Raw genomic sequence first — 15012 nt, forward strand, 5'->3', positions numbered from 1 at the left:
TTGGTGGTATGGGTAGGTTTAAGGGTGGGTTAAGGTGTAAAGGATGGGTCAACAGTGTAATTATAAATGTAATTACAGAAATTAATTACAGATACAATTACATGCAGGTATTTTTAAAACATAAGTACAATGTAAAAGCATGTATGTACACAATGAGTGCATTGTACCAGATGATTAATTTAATTGTAAGTACATAACGTTTAGGCCACCTAATATAAAGTGGGACTATATTGTTAAGTATTATTACAATTTAAAATAAATGTTTTCTGTTGTACTATGAATAAATGTATTCCTGTAATGGCAAAGCCGACTTTTCAGCAGCCTTCATTGTCATATGATCCTTCAAAAATCATTCTGATATGCCGATTTGGTGCGAAAAAACTTTTCTTCTTATTATCAGTGTTGTGCTGCAGATTATTATGGAAACTGTGACGAATAGAGCATTCATTTGAAACAAATCTATCAGAAAGACAAGACAATAATTTTCAAATGTTACTTTTGATCAATTTAATACATCCTTGCTGAATAAAAGTATTAATTTCTTTAAAACAATAAAAAAGAAAAACAGTCCTACTGACTCCAAACTTGAATGGTTGTGTATGTGCCACTTTTGCATGTGATATTTCAGCAGAAAAACCTGCATTTTATTCTCTAACTACCCACAAATCAGTTTAAACAGACGTTAACACTTTTACAAAACGCAATGCTACTGGCCAGCTGCAATTAACATGGTTTTATGATTGCAGATTTTAAAAGGACATTTGGGCACTTTCCACCAATCAAGGAAGCAGTTATTCATATGATAATCAAACCAGGCATATATCAATATATGTGGTGCAGACAAGTACATTTTCCACAAAAAATGTACTAAAAAGCAAGCTATCCAAACCAAAATGGCACTTAAATAGGATCCATCACACCTGAATACAGAGCCCAAATCGGCCATGGTCAGGACTGGCGATGTTGACCCCGGGCCAGCAAGAATTACATCCAAAATGTCAAGGAGAGACTTACCTAGAAGCAAAGAAAAGAGAAAAAGCATTTAATACACAACTCCAAAACAACTTTTCAACCACTTTTAGGAGTTTATGAGAGGAGCAGAGAAAAGGTGAGACCAATATGTCCTTCTGTCTGACCTCACCGTTCATTCATTTTTCCCCATGTCCCCAAACTTAGATTAGCCCCATACACCGCACACACGGCTAACAATCTGACTCGAAGGCACAATTAACAGAGAACTTCTGAACCGCGTGCAAAAATTGCAATGAGGCACCAAACACTTTATTTTCTGCATAACATTAAGGCCCTGACTGATTAATAATTTATCGTAAAAATGCATCTTGAAATTAAAGCTCTTTTTTTGTGTGCGGCAGCGGCGGCAGTTGGGGAGGGAGAGAGCTGTTTTGAAGGATGGAGAAGCAACGTCGGTACTTAATAACCCTGACACCGAGGGATTGCAATTAAGGGTTCACATTATAATCTGCAATCTTGTTTTATTAGGTGGATGTGATGGTAATAACTAGTGTTTCGCATAGATAATTTCAGTGCCGGTTAACCCAATGACTGTCCACCAGGAAGCGCCGTCGCCGAAGAGCCGGAGAAGAAGGGAAAATCAGCGAAGGAAAAAAACTCTTTTTATACCAAGGTAGCAATCATGGCTGTTCATCAAAAACATAAAAAAGCATATAGTACCTCACATCACTGTCAGAGAGCTCCGTTTCATGAGGGCTTCATGCATAATGCCTCACATGAAAACTGCGCTTGGTGAGAGAGACGACACGGATGAGACCTCAAAGGGGAAAGAAAAGTAAAACGGAAAAAAGAGTGGGAACTTTGCAAAGTCTGCAGGGGAAAAGCCATTTAAGGCACCTCAGCAGGATGCGTTGGCTGATGAGCCCACAGACTCGACTGAAGCCGTTGACTTCGCTCTCACACAAACACACAAAGAAGAAAAAAAGCGCTGTGTGATTTCAGCTCCCTTGTCTTATGAAGCACTCTTTGAGTGACACTTCAGCCATTTTTTTGTGTTCCGTCTCTCACACGTACACAACAAATCTGACATCCAGGTCTCAGATAAAGGGAGAATATTCAAGCCAAAAGATTGCGCTAACATGTCTGAAATAGCAAACGGGAGAGGCAAGCTGAGTGACAGCTAAACGTTTTGAAGGGAGAAGCTAACAATGATATATGATATTTTGCGTAATGAAGACGTTGATTCATTTTGGCACAGAGCAATTACGCCAATCGCACAATTCCTACACCAGAAAACACAGTTGATGGCTAATAGGAATGACAAAAGCAATACTGAAAGACTCCATGAAATCAAAATTATTTAGATCATGTCTGTTAGATCTGAGGTCATCTATAGGTCATCCACAGTTTTTAACTGTAAGAAATGGAAACAAAAACAAGCCCATAGTTTTGTGAATGAATCTAAGGTTCTCTAGGTTCTCAGGAATAGTTTGTACACATGTCCTACCTTCCTAGAGAGTTTTTTCCCCACAAGTGTCATGTTTATCTTGTTCACTGGGGGTTTCAAGGCAGTATTTTCTGAACAATACAACACAATACAAATACAAACCAGAAGAGAAGAAAAAAAGTTCCTCTTCAGGTGTATACATCTAAGAGTAGTCCAATACTCTTAAAACACACAAATAGCCAACCTAATAGTTAATTTGTTCCAGATCATTTTTCCCTTTTTACTTTAACGTAATGACAATATAAAAGTAAATCTTTTTTTTTTTTTTTTTCAAAGAACATGTTGTATATGTAATATCACATTTAGGCTAGTATTTAAATAAAAACAACAAAAGGGAGTCCTTGGCATTAAAACATTTAAAAAACCCTTTCTATAAAGTCTTTCAGTTATTTTTTCCATATAAAGCCATTTTATAAGGCAAACAAAACATGTATGCGCAGTACTTGTTCATTCTTTGAGTATGTTTTATTTATGAGTAAAACGTTACTGAGTGCCCCTTTCATTACACAAATTCATTTTACTAGGACTATGGTCAAACACACATAGTGAAAGAAGGAGAGATAGACAGAAAGACGGAGACTGAGACAGAGATTGGGAAAGGTTTGGAAGCAGAGACAGACCCGTGACAGGAAGAACACTCTGGTGAACACACTACTGCTGACAGCTTGTTTGTGACTTGATGTGTTCGCCAGCTGAAAACTCTTCTGTTGAGTCGATAGAGCTAGGAATTACTCTCTTTTGGCAAACAGCACCTTACACTGTGGAAGACGGCCGTGAGAGCAGCATACTACCTGAGCGCTCAGGCTGCATATCATTCAAAGGGAGCGAGACAGTAAAAAATATCCGAACCATACCAGTGGTGTGTTTCTACAAAACTGACACGGGTAGCTGTGCTCATTACTATCAACATACAGTACTCATACTGAAAACAATGGCTGACTTGACAATGGTGACAGGAATCAGGTACCAAACTGAGTACCTGTACTGTACAAAGAGGTAATGTTGAAGCAACTCAAACTTATAAAGAAAAAAGAAAAGAATCAAAAATAAAAATGTATATATGTTTATATTTAATAATTTACCAAATGTTTATTTTACTCTACTGAAACCCTAGATTTTAACAGTAACAAAGAAATAAATAAATGAATGAATAAATACATTTATTTATTTATTGGTAATATACAGTAGTAATAAATAATAATAATTATAATAATAATAATAATAATAGTAGTAGTAGTAGTAGTAGTAATAATAAATAAATAAATACCAACCAAATCACTGTACTTCTGAAGGATCATGTGACACTGAATACTGGAGTAACGGCTGCTGAAAAGTTAGTTTTGCCATAACATTTTAAAATGTATTAAATATAAACTAAATAAATATTAAATATTAAATACAAAAGAAAATATTACAATATTAAAAAATAAATAAAAATAAGAATATTACTAATTATTATCAATATAAAATAGCATAACATTTTTTAACATTGTGAAATTTTAATAATTTCACAATATTAATTAATTTTTACTACATTTTTGATCCAATAAATGCCTTGGCAAGCATATAATACTAATAATAATCTTTTGCCAACTGAATTAAAAATGCTTCTCATGAGATTTATTTATTTAACATACTCCAATACTGGGTCAAAAATATACATGGTCAACTTATAACAATTTTTTCGGGGGTATTGCTCCAAATCTTCATATACTCCACCATCCCTTACTACGAAGTGTCATGCCGAATAAGTTTCTATTTAGTGATTTGTAACGTCAAAACTTTTCTTAAAGTACTCATACTCATACTACGCATATAGTCTCCCCAGTGAGCACACTTAGCATGCAGTGCGCAAACTGAATTAGCTGTCCCCTATCAAATAGACCCGATAATTAGCATGCAATCATTAGTGCACATGGAATCGTCTCTAACTAATACTCATCAACCCCTGAGCTCCGCTCCATGCATTCATATCCCTTTAAAAGTTACAAATTGAACGTGTAATAGATTTCCACTGATATGAGCATATTGGAATGGTGCATATTAATGATAACATTAACCAGCCACCATCACACTACATTAAAATATTAATGAGCTGTCCCAATGAGAAAATTAAAATATTTAATGTGTTGGTTGGATATTCTTCCGCAGAGCTCTTGTTTTCCGTTACCTTCCCAAAAGGGAAAGATGGGATATTTTTACTCGAGAGTTTATGTAGATCTCTCTGCATTCAGGTCCCGTCGGAGGAACTCTGATGTCTTCTTCTCCTGTGTTAGCCGAGCTAAATTTCCATTCTTGCGCATACACACACAATATTCTTCAGACGGTGGCATGTCTTCCTCCGTTCTGGCTGGAGCAAAGCATTTATGGCAGGAGAACAGCTCTGGCAAATGACTCCTCTGAGGGGCGAATCAAAGCGGGATGACATCTGGAGTGACCTAGATTTCATTGTGCGTCCACAGTAAGACGAGTCACTTGACTGTCATCAATTATGAAATGTCTCTCAAAAAGTAACAAAGAGCCATACGCAATAGAATTCAAATGATAAAATATAATTTGCAAGACGGGAACTTCGGTCTTTCGGTTAATTCACATGCTACTACAGTATATGCAAGCACAAACCATTCCCAAAAACTTCAAACAAAGTCAGTGATGAAAGCGGCGTCTTATCCAGTCATTCTGCAGCTATTCTTGGACGCTGACAGCAGTTCCTGGTTGTCCGCCCTGCTGGCACCTCGCACAGTGAGAGAAGCCAATAAAGAACAGGAAATCAGAATAATCACCTGCTTAGTATTCAAGATCTCCCACCTTCAAAATGAACCTTGCGAGTTCAAATCTAGTAGGAGGAGATCAGATCAGGAGATTTCTGTAGGCAGGATGGATACATTAGTGCAGAACAATACCATTGGATGTCAATTTGACTTTTAAACTTTGGATGCCAGTCCAAGGTCCCCTCGGGCAGGATAACGTCATGCTGTAATCGCTGGCTATGTTGGTATTAACTCATTAGCATCAAAGACTTGGGGCCTGATGAAAAGGCTGGTGTCGGGACCCTCGTGGCGTCTGCAGTCACGGTTTCCACGAGGCCAAGCGCCGCCCGTGGCGAAGAGCCCTGGTTTGATAGGAAAAGGGCGAAGGCGTCATTTGCTCTGCTCTTTCACTCTAGTTTCCATGTTGCAGATAGCCTCAGCAACACGAGGAGAAATCTTTGCCTCAGACAAGCTAAAGTGCATATGAACCCGACGTGATTCTAATATAACACACTACAACGTGTAGGCTAAAAATGTCAAAGTTAAAGGTGAAATGTGTAATTCTTACAATGTTTAAAAAGAACCTTCTCCTACTGCAGTCAAATATGCAGATACAGCTCAAAGTAGTCAAAGCCATTGATACATTCACTTTGAAAAACTTGTCACTTTCAAAACACTGTGGTTTATTTGAGCAGTCTGATTATGTCAATCTCTGGCACAGCCAATGCTGTTCATTTGGGACAGGACTAACAACATTAAACAAATGTGTCTGTGAAAGATGTCTGGGAATCAATCATTATTTTCTCAATGCTGTTTTGTGCAAACCTGCCTGTTTGTGGATGGTGTGATTATTATTATTTAATTATTGTTATTATTATGATTATTTTGAAAGATGTCTCATATGCTCTCCAAGCCTTTATATATTTGTTTAAAAAAATCTGTAAAAATGGGAATAAAATATTATTTCACAAATTAAAATATCTTAATTTATTCCTGTGATGGCAAAGTTGAATTTTAAACAGCATTAATTCCTACTTCAGTATAACATGATCCTTCAAAAATTATAATGCTGATTTGGTGCTCAAAAAACTTTTTTATTTATTTATTTATTTTTTTTATGCTGCAAATGCTACAAATAGTTGCACGGCTCAAGATTTTTGAGGATTTTTCTTTTTCTTTTTTTCAGAATCCTTAGATAAATAGAATGTTCAAAAGAATGGCAATTATTTGAAATAGAAATCTTTTGTAACATTGTAATTGTTTATACTCTCACTTTGAAGCAATCAATTTAAAGCATTTTTTCTAAGTAAAACAATATTAATTTATTTTAAAAATGCAATTTATATTGGATTGTGACTTGGAATCAGCCAACATGTTATTGAAGTTATTGAAATTCCTTCCAGAAAGAATCTGTGTGATCAGTGCCTAACTATTGCAAACTTTACCATTAAAGGTTAAACAATGTACTACCCAACAGCCATACAAATCCCACAGGTGACCACTTCAATCCTGGAAAACATATAGAATTCACTTGATTATAATTTTAGGGGCCCGCAATTTGTCATTTTCAGTATTCTCCCCAGAAGATCTGCTGCACATGTTGCAGTTTGGCTCCATGGTTCTGATTAGATGGGTCCTGCATCCCGCATCCTTTCCAGCTTCTCACTGGCTTCTCTGGTCTAATTTCAGCCTTAAAATCCCTCTGTCTCCCATGGCGACTCTCCAACCTCCTCCTGACCCCTCCCACATCTCCACGGCCCTGTCCAAATTCACCTGTCACTCACATCTCCTCTCTGACATCTCCCGGCCAATGGCAGCCTGGCTCAGATTGACACAGACAGCCGCAAGTCACTGGGCTGGAGACTTATCACCAGCAGGCAGCTTGTAAAGACCGAGAAGGCCAGCGCTGCCAGTTTCACATCACAGCCGGCTTGCTTGCTCATTTCTGCAGCGTTTTCAACAACTACAACATTTGTCAGTAACCGCCAAAATGCGGCGACTAGGTGTTTCTCACAAGAAGCGCTTCTCGTCGAGTATTTACACATCTCGCTAGATAATCTTTTATCACTGCTCCCTCCTTTCAATCACAGTATGAAATTGAATTACACATTTGATGGGATATAGTGTGGTTGTGTTTCAATTTGGTTGATCCTACAGAGCTTTCGCAAGACAATGTGTCAAGGCGGAACTTTGAGAAGATGCGGCAAATCGCAGGGCGAGATGCAATGCTACACTTGTTCTGACAGTCAATTAATTTGAGCGGAGACGAGAGATAAAGGAGAGGGTGAGGAAACCTGACAAAATGCTTGTTTTATAATACTGCTGTCTCGAGAGTGAATGGTCGTGATATTCAGAAGCTCATTGTGGGTGGTTAATCCTCAGCGGCGAAACCGGGCGAGCTGTAATTGCAAACCCCTGACGACAAACTCACTATTGCACTGCATTAACAACCCCATTTCACTCATCAACAACCTTCCCGCCCTGCTCAATGCTTTATTTGTTCATATTCCTTAAGCCAGCAGCACATAAATGCACACAGGTGTGTGTAAATACAGTTAAATTAAGGCTAGAGAGCAACCCTGTCCTCCTCTTGATGCACACTGTTGACAAACATATTATCTGCAGAATGGGCCGCATGAGGAGAGGAACGGCTCTCTGCAGAATGCACAATCGATCCTCCTTGATTTCTCCCTCCTACTGCAAGTTAAGAAAACCCAGTCAATTTCCCGCTAGTTCACCCTGATTGTGCAGTTGCAAGGGGTCTAGCAATACAATATGACAATTGTTCTGTCGTGATATATTGTATACATTTACAGTGTTCAAATGTCTGAAGCCACTGGGATTCATGAAATCATTCTGAGTATGAACTAAAAATAAACCAAATGTAATGGGAAAAAAAAGTGTAGATGCAATAATGAATTTCATGCAGATAAACAAGACTGTTAGGAAAAGACTTAAAATCTTTACAATGGCATGAACTATAAAACAGTCATAGATCACATGTAATTGTTTACAAATCACAACCTTCAAAACTGCTTTAAAAAGTTTTAGCCGACTAAAAGTTTCATCAGCTGAACAAATGGAATGCTGTTAAACAAAGGCACAATCTATTGAACACACTCTACTTCTATTCCTCACATCCTTGTTTTCATTCTTGTCAAAAATTAAATATGGCACGATCCTGACTAAGGTAAAAAATAACATAACATAGGAATCAAGTAAGTGGAATCTTTAAGTGTATTCCATTCTATATAGCTTTTACAAATCAATATATGGGCATTTTATAACCCAAGTGATTTTTGCCTTACTGAGCAGCACTAATAATTTAAATATCAACACTTCAGACCTCAGTGTATTCATTCAATATGGTAACATAGGAGTATAGCAATACTGTCCTGTATCGATCTCCTTGCACCTGTATTTTCCCAATGCCAGCATCGGCTCAGGATTTACGTACATCCACCCGTTTCACAGATATCGATTAGCTCCTCTGGCTGTTCTGTGTTAGCTAACAATCTCCAGAAGGATGCTGTTCTCTCACACCTACTTTCCCATTCATTCATTTATGAGCACGGAAACTTTTCCCAATGATATGAAACTGCATCAGACCTTCCTCAGCCTGCTACAGAGCGGGAAACATTCATTTACAGTTTCGTAAACATCTTCCTTTGCATCATGCTGTGTAGTTAGTGCTGACAGTTAAGAAAAAAAGCAGTTAAGCACTACAATAAAACCTCTTACATAAGAGTGAAGCGTGACGCCTATAGCACAATGTTATGACTGTGGCTTTATGCATTATCTCACTTAAACTCGAATGCAGATCCGTATCTGCTTAATTACCTCACAAGTGAATGGAAGCGAAGCTTGATGTGATTTTCTTACCGCCCCTTAAAAAAAGCTGCAGGAGATTGAACTCTGTCTGAAAGCGGCAGTCTATTTTAAAACACGTCAGGATATGAAACTTAAGGACCATTTTACAGACAGTATCTCCACTGCTGGAGGCGCTTCCTCGTCACAGAAGGCAGTCAAAGGTGAAGTGTTGAAAGGGGGATTAGACGTCTCCTTTACATGTATTGAATTGTCTGAAGCGCTTGTGTGGACTGCTGTTCTGGAAAACCACGAGGACTTTGTTTTCCAACCTTTTTGAGAACCCTGTGGAGCAGGATGCAGGAATGTTCAAGCATTGAGTTGAAAATCCAAAAGCAGGAAGTGTCTTTTCATGTTACCGGACCGTATGAAATAAATGACTTCCGCTCTAATACCCTTCATCAAAGATGAGGGAATATTTCAAAAGTTCTTTAGCAAAATGAAAGAGCGTTTTTTTTCTTTTCTTGCCATTTTTTAAATATAACATGACTATTTTCCTTTTTCTTTCACTTTTTCAACCACTTCTTGATGTCTGTGATCTGTCAGATCAGATGACAGAACCTTGTGACATACACAGCAAAACCTCCCTTGATACAACACTACTAAGAGGAAAAAAGCTTTCATCTTATAACTTGCTGAAGCTTGTGGACTACATGCTGCTGAACATTAAGAAGATATCACTGCTGAAAAATAAGAGATGGATGGTGTTTGCCAAAAAGGTACTACTGAGAACTCCAAAAATGTTATTGCCTTTTTTAGCTTTGCTCTTGTAAACATTTTTTAAAGTGAAGTGTTTCTAGCGACACCAAACGGAACAAAAATAATACATTTCAAACAGGTTTCCAAAAACAAAACCGTCTTCCATTGTTCAGACAAATAGATGAAGATGAAAAGAGGAGAAAAGCGAGGCTCAGACAGACTCTTAAGTGATCACTTGTGGTAATAAATTGATTTTGGTTTATATGCTAAGTGTCTTTCACTCGTTTTCTTTTCCATACATAATGACATGTTTGGAAATAACACGTTGTCAGAGAAATTCTAAGCTAAAGCTACTTTAAATTCACCTTTCAAGCAGGAGACAGATACACAATGGCTGCAAATAGCCATGCTGACCACCATTAGCAGGCAAGACTTTAAATGAGATGTCATACGCAAAGGAAATCACAAAATCCTACTACAAAATAAAGCATGGCTGCTTCTCTTCATGTCCTGAGAGTGAACGCTGGCATCTGTCATTTTGTATTGGCTAAATAAACAACAGTGCACATACAGTATTTGTCCAGCGATTAGCATTGACAAGGTCTCAGCTACAGATTTAAAATCTGACAACAACAAAATGGGACATAAATACTCTAAAAGTCTTTGCTGTTTGCTTTGTATATCTCACAGTAGAAAATAGAGGTGAATAATAGCAAAACAAACACCTATCCATATCTACTTTACCGTCACTGAGAGCTGGTTTTGCCACAGGTTTATTATCCGCCATGAGAAGAAGAAAACAAACATTTTCTTTAAACATGCAAAAGAGATGAAAAGTCTGTATGCTTATATTAAATGGAATCACATTACTCAGCGTATGTACACAAGAAAAGTTTCCCTCAAACATTTGCTTGATACACCTTCATTTGAAGAACGAAAAGCCTTCACCACAAATTCATTCTCCTCAAAACACAAGCTACTTGTCTAATGAAACCTAGAGGGATTATAAGACTTTGCCAGCGCAGCCCACATCCTTCACCTATTTCAGGAACATCTTCAGGGTGTAAACCTTTTTTTCCCTCATATCTCTCCTGCGCTCGACCTTAAAGGGATTAGATAGTGAGCATGCACACAACACGCACATACACACCCACCTCACCAGAATATATTTGTACTTTTTCCTTCTTCAGACAACAGAAGACTTATTAATTGTCGTCGCCGAAGAACACGAGTCAAACTGCGAGCTGTCTGAATGAAATTGCTTTAAAAATTTGCAATATGACACTCAATATATTCAAATTGAAACATAATTGTGCAGCTTTGTCATTCGTACCTACGTAAAACGGACTCCAGGGAGCAATTACATTGGGTAGGTAACATGGGTGTTGTGAGTTTCAGAGTGAAGGGTGGCACTGTGTGCATGTACATGCCAGCAGCTCATGATCCAATGTTTTCAGTATCAGTCGATCAGTTCCCAATAAATGCGGCTCCACACGAACTTATCTCTTCATACTTGGTTTCTTGCATTGAGCCATGCATTTGAGAAGCCAATGTGCCAACATATTATTCTTATATCAAAAATTTTGGCCAAATTGTGTATCCCTAGAAACAAACACAGCAAAACTAATTTTTTCCCCCCAAATCATGCAGCCCTAGTTACACATTCTAATTCCACGTTCCACTAAATCAAATTATCTCCGAGAAGTCTTCATTAAACAATCTGAGGATCATGACTTTCCAAAATGCTGTCGAGAGGTCTAATTCTGAGCTACTAGTGAAAAAAAACAACTGCAAATGGAAGCTTCAGCACGTTTGCGTCAATGAGAGCTCCTAAGAGCCCTGTAGGTGGATGGTTCAGGCACCCAGATAAATGCTCACACGACTGCATGCGTTTCTCTGGCACCCGTCAGGAATTCTTTGTATTTGTCGAGAAAATGGCGCTTTGTCAATTACGCTCAATAATGCCTTCTGCTGATTTGCCAGAGATAATTAACAACTCTAAATGCACCCTCAGGTAAAAAGAGTGGATCTGAGAGCAAATGAAAATGTGAGAGGCTGAGAGAGTGAAAACAAAGTAATGCAGAAGAGCTGGTGCAATTTTCTTTGTTAAAACCAAAAATATCTTACCCTGCTATTATAAGGCTGTACCAAATACAACAATATGCCGGGTGTCAGGGCACTGCAACACTGCTACAGCCGTCTATGCTGCAGTAAACCACTCAAGGTGTTTTATCTTTGTACCACAGTATAAAAATAAAAAAATAAAAAATAAGAGAAAAAACAGTGGCAACATAAAAAAAAAGCTTTTCTGTCCCACAGAAGGTGCTGCCAGGAAACCAGAACAGCAGCAGCTGTTCCCCGCATGCTGCTGCAGCTGAAGCCCAGTGGGATTTAGCTCAAGTTTAGCTCAGGTAAAAGACAGCATTGTGGGGAATTCTTTATTTATTGCCTATTGTTCTGACCAGAACTGTTTTCCCGCACACTTTTCTGGACAGCGTCTGCTGCTGTAAAAAAGGCCACGTTGGCATTCTGGTACAGTCTGCGAAGCACCCAGATGTGGGTTGACAAGGATGTGCGAATATATGCCCGTCGGATTCGGGTTTTGTGTCTTCAGCGGGGAAACCGTGTGGGACAGGATGTCCTGGACAGGTATGGACTGGATGTGTGGTGTGAACAGCAGGGATTTGTGGAGAGGCAGGGCCTCAGCTCAGGCCTGTCACAGGCTTTAATGCACTTGACTACACTTAACAGAGGCAGCCAGCCATGGAGAGATGCACATGGGAAACACGGATGGCTGGACGGGTTCTGAGCACATGGGCCGGCCTCTTTCTGAGCGTATACACACAAACACAAAGCACAAACTGAACACAAAAGAGACAAATGTCAATATATATTTTTAAACTGCCTCATCCTTCAAAAACAGCCTCTTTTGTGAAGCCTGCATTATGTTGTGACAGCATCACAAAGCAGTCTGAACTAAAAATGAGACACAAAATGTTAATATTGTTTTGAAGTTGTCAGAAATAGGTTTACTCAATGTTTAAATATGGGTGTTTACGTGTTGACGCATTCTTCGGTGCGAAGTCACAGTGTGGAAGAATTCGTCATTTTAAAGCTCAATTTCAGTGAAAAGTCTTTTTGGACAAGAAGAAAGTTCTGAAAATTACAGTATGTTTTCGTGTTACATCATCCTCTTTTATCTGAAAAGATCAAGGGCAGTTTGATTCCTCATGATATGAACCTTTTAAAGTTTGGTAAGGTGTCCTAACCAAGCATGATGCAATGTAGTGACAAGTGATAAAAGCTTTTCCATGTAAATCTATGTTTTTAATCTAACCAGCCATGATTGTTTGGTTTATATTTCTGTTGAGATGAACTGGGTGCCCCTGCCCACCATCTCAATGGTCCAAAATAATTCTCCAAATAACTGTGCACTAACATTCAAATATGATTTGAATAACTCAAGTTTCACATTTTTGCGGACGGACAAATCACCAGAAACGTAGCAAAATGTCAGGCCAAAAAAAAACGTCCACTATCAATAGTGTTATGATATATGAAGCACCGATCACATACACTTTTTAAAACCAAAATGTAAATGAAATTAGTTATTTTCATTCATGTGTATATTTATTATGTGTGTATATATATATATATATATATATATATATATATATATATATATATATATATATATATATATATATATATATATAAATACTAGTGCTGTCAATTGATTAAAAATGTTATCGCGTTAATCAAAGTCATGGACTGTGATTAATCATGATTAATCACAAATTTAAAATACTAGGATTTACCTGTAAATGTGTTGAAATAAAGAAATGCATGACAAACTAGTTTAAGGAAACAGAATCTTTCACACCTCCGCCAGGTATGAGACATAATCCTTATTATTATTTTATCATTATTCTTTTGTTTTTATTATTTTTAAATATTTTTAAAATGTTTACCAAGCCACATCGCTTCAATCCCAGTATACATTTACCAAACTATTATCAAAAGTCTTTCTAAATAAATACAACAAAATATTTTCTTGCGACCTTACATGAAGTTCTATGACAAAATGCATTATGAAGAAGATTTGGACCCGTTCTGCAGCTGCATTAGAGCTAACATTAGCATCATGCTTCATAAGACAATTTATGAGGTTAATAGTACACTTTTACTCAGAACTCACTTCAAACCACCATCGAGTGTTTGTAATAACTTCCTTTGACGATCACATGTGGAATTTGGTCGTTTACTATTGTTAAAATATGCTATTTATAGCCTTTTATATCGCTGCACAAATTAGCATTTCAGACGTACACATTCAACTCAAGAAGATCACATACAGACCATATCTATCGTAATCGTGTGTTTATTATCTTATATAATCTATAGTGGCTGTTGTCAAGTTTATTTCTGCTGTGTTAACACGTATGCTCTGCTGAAACTCACGTTGTTTGTGATGTTACAACCGCCTCTCCGTTCTTAAGTTGCCAGGTATACTTTCCAAGTATAATAAACATTAGTAAAAGGATCTATTTTAATTTTTATTTGTCTGTATACACTTTGGGCAGCCGTGGTACATTACAAAAGTAGCCCAAAAAAACGCAACCCACGGCCCGCGACTGTATTTTCAAAATAGCCCACTTGTGCCGCTGCCCTGGCAACACTGGTTTGCTGTACCCTCATCACACAATGACAGATAACCTTCCGCGCTGCGATGACAGCAAGAAGTTGGGTTCAAACCTTATCAAACGATTAATTTGCGTTAAAAAAATATTAACGCGTTAACATTTTTAGATTAATCGCATGCGTTAATGCGTTAACGTTGACACCCCTAATAAATACACACACATGCATGTATATATTTAAGAAAAATTTTACATTTATATATTAAATATATGTATATATAATATAAATTACATGAATATAAATATATACATGTAAATGTATAAAAAATGCAAGAAGATCAATAGCAATGAAGTATTTAACTAGATGTAAGAACAAGGACAAATGACAAATCGGTATGAAAATATTATACAAATCAGTGTACACCATTATACTTTGAACATTAAATATGTTTTTGAAGTACATTTTTTAAGCTTTTTTTAAAAAGTTTTTTAAGCTTCGATGTTAATGAAAATGTTTAAGGGAATCAATCAATCAATCAATCTTTTTTTTTATGTGTGTATGTTACAGGTTTGGAGT

At 37.4% G+C, this 15012-nt stretch overlaps 1 protein-coding gene and 1 long non-coding RNA gene across 4 annotated transcripts in view; both read right to left on the bottom strand.

Moving 5' to 3' along the window:
- The window catches only part of cadm1a (cell adhesion molecule 1a), a 301432-nt gene that overhangs the window by 155103 nt on the left and 131317 nt on the right, over nt 1-15012 (bottom strand). The window lies entirely within an intron of this gene.
- LOC131528825 (uncharacterized) overlaps nt 940-15012 on the bottom strand; it is a 50270-nt gene continuing 36197 nt past the window's right edge. The window contains exon 3 of the long non-coding RNA XR_009267940.1: nt 940-1014. This is a non-coding gene — a long non-coding RNA (uncharacterized LOC131528825). The remainder of the gene's footprint in view (nt 1015-15012) is intronic.

The sequence above is a fragment of the Onychostoma macrolepis genome, chromosome 21, assembly GCF_012432095.1.
Source record: "Onychostoma macrolepis isolate SWU-2019 chromosome 21, ASM1243209v1, whole genome shotgun sequence".
NCBI classification, from domain to species: Eukaryota; Metazoa; Chordata; class Actinopteri; order Cypriniformes; family Cyprinidae; genus Onychostoma; species Onychostoma macrolepis.